Source organism: Sarcophilus harrisii, chromosome 4, assembly GCF_902635505.1.
Source record: "Sarcophilus harrisii chromosome 4, mSarHar1.11, whole genome shotgun sequence".
NCBI lineage: Eukaryota > Metazoa > Chordata > Mammalia > Dasyuromorphia > Dasyuridae > Sarcophilus > Sarcophilus harrisii.
In genome coordinates this window covers 433,959,327-433,971,506 of record NC_045429.1, presented here as the reverse complement: position 1 = coordinate 433,971,506, position 12,180 = coordinate 433,959,327, and positions in this window count along the sequence as shown.

The window sequence follows — 12,180 nt, the reverse complement described above, 5'->3', positions numbered from 1 at the left end:
AATAATAATCCATTTACATAGTGATTAGTATCTTCCAGGCATTGTATAACATGATTATCTTATTTGATCCTTACAACAACCCTGGGAGGTAAATGTTATCATTATTCCCATTTTACAGATGAAGAAACCGAAATAAACTGAGGTTAAATCACTTGGCTAGGTCACACAGCCAATGAGTGTCTGAGGTTGAATTTGAACTCAAGACTTCTTGACTCCAGGCCCCTCAATCTACCATGCCACCTAACTAACTGCCCCTGAAGCACATAAAAGGTGCTTAATAAATGCATGTTGAATGATTGGTTGACTAGTTAAGAACTGGAAACAAAATAAATAAATACAGTAGTATTAATCTGAAATCTGAAAAATGACCAAATAAGTTGTGATACCTAGAATAGTGGTAATTCTGAAGAAAGAGCAAGCATGACACAAAATGATTAAAACTGAAATAAACAGAACCAGAAAAATCATTGTTTTTCTTTTTTTAACTTATTTATTTTTTGAGCTGAACAAACACTAAATAAAATGGGCATTTCCACTTACATGGAAGGCCACAGAGAGAGTTATATTACTGACAGTTTGGTTCTCTTTTTAAAGGATAATAAATTTACCATGTAACTCTCAAAACTGTCGTGTTTAGGGATGATTCTTTCTGGTCTTCCATTCAATTCTATTTTATGCAATCAAAAAAAAAAGTTTCAATGACCTTTTTTCTTTTCTTTCCTTTATCTAAACCATTCTTTTCTGAACACAATGACTACTGCAAATAGAAAGAACAAAAAAGTTAAAACTGAACACTATGTAATTAGAATGACTAAGCTTGACCCAGTAGAAGAGAAAGTACGTTCCTCCCTTCCTTTTCTGCAGAGCTAAGGGATGACTGCATACACTGTCAGATGGGATGGACATGGCCATTAGTTTTGCGCAATGGTTGACTAAATAGAGCAGACAGGAGGGATTTGGAAATGAAGGTTATTTAAACAAAAGATCTTTTAAAATAATTTAAAAGAAATTTGGGTCGAATCATAACCTCATTAATCGAATGTTTATCTAGTTGAACAAACTATAACTCCTATGTTGATAATCACATGGAAGAGATAGGGGCAGAAGACATTCTGCCAGGGCTCCTTAAGGAGCATTATTCTACTGAAGTTTTCTGCCAGTAGAGAACGAGGAGGAATGCTTACCTAATGTGTTGGAGATACAAATTTGGAATTAGGATTAGTGAATACACTGCATCATCTGAATTGGAGAATCTCATCCAGATGAATGGAACAAGAAAAAAATTAAGAGGAATTAAAGTCGTGAATTTAAGTTTACAAAAAATAATTCAATCACACAAGCTCAGGCTAAGGAAGATATTAAGTTAGGTAATTCATGTGAAAAAAAAGAGAGCCGTGAATATGGGGAGAAAAAAAGGTTTTGTTTTTTTATTTTAATTTTAGGCCATACCACAAATTAAGACAACTCTGAGGTACCACCTCTCAGATTGGCTAAGAAGACAGAAAAAGAGAATGATAAATGTTGCAGGGGATGTGGGAAAACTGGGATAGTAATGTTTGGTGGAGTTGTGAACTGTGGCTCATGAGATCAACACAAGCTCCAGAAGTAGACCACAAGTTGGACACAAATAGTGGGATGGAGATGGCTCTAAATTTGTGAATCTCAAATTTCTTTTGAGCTATTGTGATTTTGCTTCTTTGATGAGGGTGTGCTGTACTGGGTGATCCTGGGCTAGAATTTTCCTTGATTCCAATTCCAAAGTTCTTCAGAGAAATCTTGAGAGTGTCCTTGTATCTCTTCTGACTCCCGTGTGAGCATCTATGTGAATTCTCTGTAAAATACCTTTTTAGACAAATGTAGCATCTGAACAGCATGGCCAGCAGCAGGATTTATTTATTTATTTATTTTTATTAAATCTTTTTATTTTTCAAAACATATGTATGAATAATTCTGTGACATTGACCCTTGCAAAATCTTGTGTTCCAATTTTCTCCCCCTTTGCCTACTTTCTCCCCTAGATGGCAAGTAATCCAGTATATGTTAAACATGGTAGAAATATGTTAAATCCAACATATGCATACACATTTATACAATTATTTTGTTGAACAAGAAAAATCAAATCATGCCAGAAAATAAAATGCAAACATATAAAATGCAACTAAATCAAACCAGAAAAAAAGAGAAATAAAATGCAAGCAATCATAACAAAAAAAGTGAAAATGCTATGTTGTGAACCACATTCAGTCCACATCCATCAGAAATGATCGTTGTATGATCTTGTTGTTGCTGTGTATAATGATCTTCTGGTTCTTTCACTTAGCATCAGTTCACATAAGTCTCTCCAGCCTCTCTGAAGTCATCCCAGCAATAGAATTTAAATGTCTTACAGTTCAGTTTGAGAAAGAACCTCAGCGTCTATATCTTAACCTGCCAGATGATCTTCAGAATCATCATAAAACAATTCAAATGGAAGTGATTCAGTTTCCTAGCATGGTGGACTATCCAGGTTTCCCCAGCATACAACACTGAGGTCAGCCCAACAGCTCTATTGACCTTTCGTTTGGTACTCAGTCTAATACTTACTCTTTTCATCTATGCTTTTCCTCTGGAGCCCCCCAAACACTGAGATAGCTCTGACAATGTATGCGTTGACCTTATCCTCCAAGTGTACATCCCTGGAAAGCATATTGCTAAGGTAAGTGTATTTAGCTAAGACTTCTAATTCTCCATTTGTTGTAACCGATGGTCCCAACTGTGAGTAGTGGTCTGGGGGAGAACTTATATTTCTTGGTGTTAATTGCTGGGCAAATTTAGCACAAATAGCAGAGATGTGATCCATATTTTGTTGCACTGCAGCCTTGGAAGCTGCATTGAGTGCACAGTATTCCCTGGACAACTTTTGCTCTACTTTAGTCAACATCACAGAAAGCGTCATGTTAGAAAGCATGGGAGCAAGCACGTAACCCTGCTGCACTCCTGGGAAAGCATCCTGTTGGTGAGTTAGGGAGGTGGGAAGACGTCCTCTGGTGAAATGGACAGATGAGAACAATTTATTCCAGCAGCCATGAAAGGAGCTCAAACAAGGACTGGGGAGCTACTAGAGCCTGGCTAGACAGTTGAAGATCCAAGGTCATCCACTGCTTTCCAAGCCATTGCCAGTCATCTTGACTTTTGTCTTATCACTGGACTCTTATGACTCTGGAAAGGAGTGATATTGATGAGTCTCAGCAACTCTGACTCAGATAATGCAAAACATTATCTATCTTAATAAGGTCATAAAATATTTAAGAGAATTACAAAGAAATTTGGGTGAGGTGGGAGGGTGAGGAAGGGAAGGAAGGCGGTAGAGCAAGATGGTAAACATCTCAAAACCTGTTACCTAAGACAGAGATATCAAACAATCATGGAATTCACAAAACTCAAAAACAAAATAAAAATACAAGATAGATAATGTTAATTTGTGGCTTTTTAAGTCAACATGTGACCCATATAATTCTATCTTACAACTGATCTATGGAATGCTTGAAAGAACTAGTGATGTTTATCATGGAGAAGAAAAGGCTAAAGGGAGACACGATAACTGTCTTCCAAAGTCTGAGTTTTTCTATATTGCTCTAGAAGACAGGACTAAAGGCTTATGGGTGAAAGGAACAGGGTGGCAAATTACTAACTCCGTAAAAAGACGAGAAAAACCATGGAAAGGGGCTTTCTTTGAGAATAGAATTCTTTCTGTTCCTTAAGATAATATGAAAATGATTGCTGCATTTGAATAAGAAGTTGGAATAGATAATCTCTAGAAGAATCATAGGAAAGTACAAGAAGAGAGCTTAGTGATTTAGGCCATACCATTATTCTTCCTTCAGATGAGTAAACAGAAATGTAAAATGCACAGAACCAAGATTAACGTCCAGATCCTCTGACACACTCACTTAGCTGTTTTTACATTCCTACTCCCACTAAGACAGACCGAACCACAAACAATTTAAAATATAAGGATAAAAGAGGATATTTAGTCCAAATACCTCACATTATAGATGAAGAAACTAAAGTCATTTGCCCAAGCTCATAAAAGTGGAGTAAAATCAGAATTTGTACCCAAGTTCCCTGACTCCAAATCCTAGGTTCTATCATACTACAATTTAGTGATTTGTAAGGGTGGTCTTGAAATCACCCTATTTTGTCTATGAAGACTTAAGTGAGGGCATTTTTTTGATTAAAACAAACAATTAGAACTGAGGGTGAGCTAGGCCTGTATACCTCTTTGAATAATTAAAGCCATCATGTGACAGAGTGGATGATTCATGCTCCAAGCAGTAAGTGTGTGTGTCTATATGTATGTGTGTCTGTGTTTATCTCTCTCTCTCTCTATATATATACACACACATATAATGTACCCAAGTTTTGGTTGTATATATACACACACACACACACACACACACACACATACCCCCCATCAAAACAAAGAGATACTGAAAGTCCATGTTTGAGAGGCTGGGAATAAACATGGCATTTTTTAAAACACATCTTTGAGGAACAAAGACAAGACTGAGCTGTGATAAAGATGGAAGATATACACAAAGAGTCATTGACTTTACAAATACTTAGGAATAGAGATAGAACCAAGAAGAGAGGCATTCCCAAGAAGTTGACTCTTTTCTCATTTTCCCCTCTCAATAACATTTTATCCATGGACACCATAACTATATACTATTTTATTAGCCAAATATTCCCAGTAAAATACATTTTTCCTGAACCACAATGAGTCTACAATTAACTAGAAATGGCTATAAATGTAAGGCTAATCAGAGAGCTCAACATCTGCCTAGGCATTAAGAATTTTTCTTAATTGCACAATCCAACATATATTGGATCACTTGCTGACTGGGGTAAAGGTTGGGAGAAGGGAGGGAAAAAAATTCCATACCAGGTCACTAGGTTTTGTGGGAGTGAATGTCAAAAATTATCCATGCATATATTTTGAAAATAAAAAGCTTTAATATTAAAAGAAAAAAAAAAGAATTTTTCCTAAATGTGAGTTCAGCAATTATGACTGAATCTTTAGAACAAAGACTAGGGAATCAAAAGGGACCTTAAGAGCTATTTTATATTGTCCAATAGCTCCTTAAAAAGGAGCTATTATTGAAACAATGCTATAAATACACACAAAAAAAATCCTCAAACTAATGGGAAATAACCAAATATATAATTAAACATAGTATGCCTTTAAATATTGGAGATACAGAGCAACCACGATGATTTTTGCCCACAAGGAATTTACATTCTAATGGGAAAAGGCAACACTGAAAGAGAAGGGAGCAGCAAGATGGTTGGGTGAGGAGGTGAAGAAGTTTGGAGAATATATAGAGCTGAGAGTGAAAGTGAATAGAGTTGGGGACCCACCCCCCTTTCTGAAATGTCAGTCTAGTCAGTCAGGGACAGAGTTCAGAAATCTCATCAGTTTAGTAATAGAACTGAAACTTTGGAAGATATCTTGGAGTTTGGTTAGTTTTTTTTAATTAAAATTTTTTATTTATTTTTAATTTTTGTTTTGTTTTTTCCTGGTTATAACATGTACAGTCATTTTTAGATTTCTTTTTTAAGGATCATACCTTAAAGGCAAATCACTCTGGTTCTGTGATTGGCCAGCAATAGATTCCAGGTCACTTGGTCATTGTTCCCTGATTGGCTCAGAGTGAATGTAAATAACAATTGTTTCTGTTTTGGTCAGAAACCCTGAGGGTTTCCCCTCTAAAACTGATTTTTTTTTTGGACTCCTTAAAAGAGGCCATTCTCTGCCTCATTTTTTTTACCTAGCCTTAATCCCTGAATGGGTGTTGCCTTTCTCGACTTAAAAAGGACAAGGTCTTCTTTCCACTGCATCTGGGCCTATCTCCAGTCATCCTGATCTATAACTTGCCACTGGGCCTAGTTGGCTCTGGAGAAGTAGTCTGGCGATTTCACAGCTCTGGCTCACTTCAATCCAACTCACTTGCATGCATGGATATTGCATCTCCCTGATATCATGGATCTCTTCCAGAACAAAGGCAACATAGCAACTACAGAACTGGAAGGAATCTGTAGTGTTTTAAGTCTTTAGTATCCATAGTGCCTTGTGTCTAATAGGTGCTCAATGATGCATTTTTGCTTTTGAACTCACTTGAGTTGGACTTGAAAATGGTTTTATTGTATGAATCAATTTAAACAAATTATTATTTTTCCTATTATATTAATAATCAATTATTAAATTAGGATTAACTTTTTTCTCTCTATTTCCTCATGCCCTTATATCCCAGTCAGTCTCAAGGATATTAGATGAGATAGCCCAAATCCTCCAGGCACATGTTCTTCCATCTTGGTTGGGACCCCACCCAACTAGAAGACTTTACTTTTGTTTAGAATGTAAATAGAAACTAATCTAGATACATTCCAGTCCTAAAGTGTTAAGCCTGTGTCCTTGCAGCCCTCCATTGGAGTTTAGGGTGATCCAGCTCATGATAACTAATCAGAGTGGTCTGGGTGGAGATGAATTCCTTTGAAGAGATTGCTAGAGTCATGTTCTCATAGGAGGAGCTGAGATTTTTGGCCCACCTCCTCTCATTAACTGTTGAGTAACCAGGGTTGATTTCTCCTGTTGGGGGCATTCTAAAAAATTTTAAAGCATTCAGTATCTCCATTAGATGTCTTTGGTTACTGAGGGAAACCACCAAGCATTAATTTATTAGTTATCAACTATTCTAAATAGTAAATTGGCTATTAATTACCCAGAAACTCTGTCTCTCAGGTTTTCCATTCATCTCACAATCCAATTTTGCTGTTGTTCAGTCATTCAGTCATATTCAATTCTTCATGACCCCAAGGATCATGATATATAAGTCTTTCTGTCCTCTGCTATCTCTCCAATTATTTGAGTTTCCATGACACTCTCTATCCATTTCATCCTCTGCCATCTTTCTCCTTTTGCTTCCAGCATCACAATTCAAAAGTGCCACCCAACTTTTTTTGTAGTTCAACTCTCACAGCCATGCATTGCTACAGGAAAAACTATAATATAGTTTATATATTAAAAAATATAAATTATATATATTTTTTCTGTATAAACCTTTGTCCAATAGCTTTGTCACCTATGGAGGGATACTTAAAAATAGATGATCCCTACTCTTACGATCCAACCAAACACATATATGCAAACCAACTTGAGAGAAATAACAAAGAACTATCCCCAATCTTTTTTAAAAAATCTAACAATATTTTATATTTCCACTTACATGTGAAGAAAATTTTCAACATTCATTTTTTAAAGATTTTGAATCCCAAATCTTTTTCTTTCCCTCCCTCTTTTCCCAAGATGGCACCAATGTGATATAGATTATACATGTGCCATTATTACATAAAATATATTTCTACATCAATCATGTTTTAAAAAAAAAGAGGGGGATGCAGAACAAAAAAAGGAAAAAAAACATGAAAAAAAGTGAAAATAATATGCTTCAATCAAATCCAAAAGTTTTTTTTTTCCATCATGAGTCTTGATTACTATAGTTAATTTACTGCTGTGTTTTATGTGCCTAATTTATTCACCTGACCTACTACTCTATTTCTTAGCCAATACAGTTTTGATGATTGCTACTTCATAATAGTTTCAGATTCAGTATGGTTAGATCAACTTCCTTTGCATTTTTTTTTTCATTAATTCCCTTGATATATATTCTTGACCTTTTGCTCTTGAAGATGAATTTTCTTTCTTTTGTCTTTTTTAGCTTTACAAAATAACCTTTTGTAATTGGATTGGTACGGCACTGAATAAGTAAATTAATTTAGGTAGAATTGTCATTTTTATTAGCTCAGTCTATCCATAAGCAATGGATATTTGTCCAATTGTTTAGCTCTGACTGTGTGAAAAGTATTTTGTAATTGTGTACCGCCCCTAATCTTACCAAAAACTGTCCCCATTGTATCTCTATAAAATACTTCAGAGTCAAGTTTATGTGGATAAAGTCTAGTTTCCCTCCCTGGATCATATTCAAAGGGTGTGGAAGACAATTTATTTGTGCAAAGTACTAGAGCTGATGGAATCGCTAGATTTCTTTGTCCCAGGGCAGTTTCTAAAGTAAAAAGAAAACCACAAAAAAAAAAAAAAAAAAAAAAAAAAAAAAAACCCACAGAGAGATTGTGTGAGTTTTCTTGGTTGTTAACTGGAAACATAATTACAGAGTTGAATTAATACTTTTTTCCTTCTCCCATTACAGATGCATTGAACACCACCACTGCTTGCTCAACTGCTAATAAAGAAAAGTCAAATGCCTCCCTTTTGGCTGCCATATTGTAAGTTTTCAGTAGAGGCAAGGAGCTGCCCCTATCATAGATAGGACACTTTATGTCTGTCCTAAGTCAAGTTTTCAGACAGAGTCTGTGCCTAGCCTTACAGAGCCCAGAGTAGATACAGAAGGATTGTTTGTTCATTAATTCTTCCTTCCCTCTATCCCCAGTTGTCACTGTAATCACCATAGCATGAAATTTCCAGGTTGTATTGATTTTTTCCAAAATTACTAAGGGAAGAAATGATAGGAAGACACAAGAGGACATAGAAACAAGTTCTATACATCCTAACACTCATCTTTTTTACTTTATGTTCCATAAGATTAAAAAGACTCCAGATTTATAGGATCATAGATTTTTAAACTGGAAAAAAATTTGCCTTCTGGTAATGGATAGTGTGGCGCAGGGAATGGAGAATCAGGGTTAGTCAGGAAGATCTGCATTCAAATCTAACCTCAGACACTTACTAGCTGTGTGTCCCTGGGCCTCTTAACCCTATTTACCTCAGTTCCTCATCTGCTAAAAAAAAAAATAAATGGGAACACACTGGAAAAAGAAATGGCAAATCATTCCAGTATCTTTGCCAAGAAAACCCCGTGAACAAAAGTCCATGGGTTAACACAGAGCCACTATTACTGAACAACACAGTGTACAGTGCATGTGATGAGCCAATTTACTATTACATAAACTGACCAGTACAACAGAAATACCAAATCAGACTTACTCTCATATTAATTCAGAGCAAGCAAACAACAAACTGCAGCCCACTAAGAACAAACTGCAAACTTGACTCCTAAAGGTTCCCAACAAAGTTCCCTCTTTGTCCAGCCAGAAGCCAACGGTCTCACTCTAAGGTTCTGTGTTGCAATGTCTGCTCCCAAGGAAGCCCACAAGGCTCTAAAATCAAGCCAGGGATATGAGTTGAGGGTGAATGCTGAAGAGGGGGAGGTAAATCCAGAGCCTAGTCTAGTTGTGATCCAGAACAGGATGGTAGGAAGGGATTCTGGTGGGGTTTGTGCAATTCTAGTTAAGAGTATTTGCTAGTTATACCTAAATTCTTACTGTTGCGTTATTACTTAATTGGTTTATTATGTAACTTCATGGGTAGTTTATTACATAAGGTGATGAAAAAGTTAAAGCAATTTTTCATTGGTGGTCTGTCCTGAGGATCCACATTTTGTTTACTTAAGTACCACAGAAATGTTTCTCTTATTGAACAGCATCTTAAAAAAAAATAAAATAACACAAAACCCTTGACCTAGCAGAAATACATTTTCATCCCAAGTGATTTACAAAATGGAGGATTAAAACAAAATGGGTTCAGTTCTGCTAAGGTTGCAAATGTCTTAATATATTCCACTCTATGGCTGCTAGTTTTCCCTACAGCCAAACACATGACATTTATATCACTTACGATTAGAGCAAATAATACACATAAGCCATCAGTATCACAATAAACTTTAGAACATCCTTGAATATATCCTTAAAAGAAAATGGTAGTCCAATGATAGATTTTTCTGATAGTTCCAAGGTCTCCCATGAGAAATCTTTTGTATGTTGAGATGAGCAACATAAGAAAGGACATAACATGGTTCTTTAATTTCTTCCCATTATTCTTGATGTTCTAGTCTATTTCTAATAAACATGCCATTTACAACTCATCTTTGATGTTGGAGAGTCCAGTCTAAATCTTTATTACCTCTTAGCGATGTTTTAACAATGCTTGCTATATTTTAATATAGTTCTATTGTATGTTAGTCAAATTAACAGGTTGAATCCCCTCTACTTTCAATGAGGTATCTTAAGGAAGCAACATGTACATCCCTTTTTGCTTGCAAGTAAGGGATACAGTCACAGTATTACATCCCTCCTGTATTTTGAGATGTTTAATGTCTTGACAATACCACACATTGATTCAAAACAATTCCAATAGACTTGGGATGGAAAGTGCCATCTGCACATCGAGAGAGAACTAGGGAGACTGAATGCAGATCAAAGAATAGTATTTTCACTTTTTTTGGTTTGCTTTTTCTTTCTTGCCTCGGCAGGCAAGACAGAGTGTGTGGACCCTGGAAGGAAAGAAATAAGGGCAAGAGAGAGGGGACGCGCAGAAGAATGGAGGCAAGACAAAACAATCTGATCAAGCCTCATTTTAATGGGTGCAATAGTACAGATATATATAGCAGTAGGAGAGGAAGCAGGGTTGTGCAAACACAGTACAGGGTGGGGGTCCTAGACAAGGGGTTGGTTTCCCACCCAAGGATGAGATGCTCAGGTGGCTCTTGTCAAAAGAAGCTCCATGATGTGATTAGGGGATGCCTAGATATCTGCCTATTCAAGGTTAAGGCAGTGCATAGTCATGTAGGATGTGATTAGGAGATTCCTATTCAAGGGCAGTCTTTTGGAATGTGGCCTTATCACCTGTAGATTAGTGCTGGCTCCCCACTTTCTCAATTTTTTCCCCTTTTGATCACATTTCTCTTATACAACATGGCAAATATGGAAATGTTTAAAAGGATTGTACATGTTTAACCTGTATCAGATTGCTTGCTCTCTTGGGGAGGTAAAGGGAAAGGGAGAGAGAAAAATCTTGGAACACAAAACATACAAAAGAATTTTTTTTTAAGTAGGCTTAATGCTTGTTAAGATCTTAACTAATACAATTTTAGAGAAATGGGGAAAAAAATTTAGCCATAATCCATAGTCCTTATGAAAAGTGCTTAGATCACCAACATGTACTTAGAACATGAAATAAACTTAAAAAGTGACTTGATAAGTAATTCTACCATAAGACAGTGATTTTTTTCCTCCAAATTGTCAATTACCAAGCTTCTTGCCAGCCCTTGCCACGTCCAAGTCCAATTCAATAGCATTTGGTCTCTAGACTTTGAATGGCTTTGCAGAGGAAGTCAGCTTTGGCTCACTGAATGATAGGGCAGAAAGCTATAGGATTATAAATTTAAGCTCCTGTAACAGGTCAAGTTTTAAGTGACCTTTTTCTTCATCATGAAAGGATAATCTGGCTGCCAAAGAGCATTTCTTTATCATTCACATGCATCCTTTCTAAGCACTAAAAGAACAATCTTTCCTTTAGTAGATCACTGGAACAGGCTACTAAACTAAAATTTGGATGGCCATTCTCTTCTGCTCATTGTCACTCCAACTTGTCTTAACACACCTGCAACCAAGCACTCTTACAGTTTAAAGCAAGTAGGTCAGCCCCTGTCTGGTATTCCTTCCCTCCAGTATTTAAACCTTTCTACTGAGTCCCTATAGATGGGAGTTCTTGAGCGATGAATAAAGATCTAAAACAGATCTTTAAACTTTGGCATCTACATAAAAGGTAACAAAGGAATTCAATTTGAACTGGTCATTAAGGGTAACACAATTTCTAGTTCTTTTGATGGTATGGAGCCTATGCAAGCATGTAATGTTCACTGGCAAATATGACAACTCTGACTGAGTAACCCAAATCTGAAGTCGAATGTGCACAAAAGCAAGAAATTAGCAATTGGTTTAAACTTGTCCAGTATGCCAATTTACTTGGCTTTGTCGTCTGTCCTTAGTTCAGGGAAGTGATGCCGTGACATCAATGTGCATTGGATTTTAATGAGTGAAGGCTGTGCAAAGTCACCAGCCTACTTTCTTTTCCAGAGCCTTCGAGATGGCTCTGCTTTTAAAAACATATCAAATGTACTCCGTATCACATGATACAAGCCATTTATTGACAAGTATTGATGTACTATTCATTAAACTTCTCAAAAACATACCCATTGCCTGAAGACCCCTAATACATTACCACAACTCTAAATATCAAAGTCCAGTGACTGAAAAATTCCCAGGTAACTCCTTTACTCAAATAAA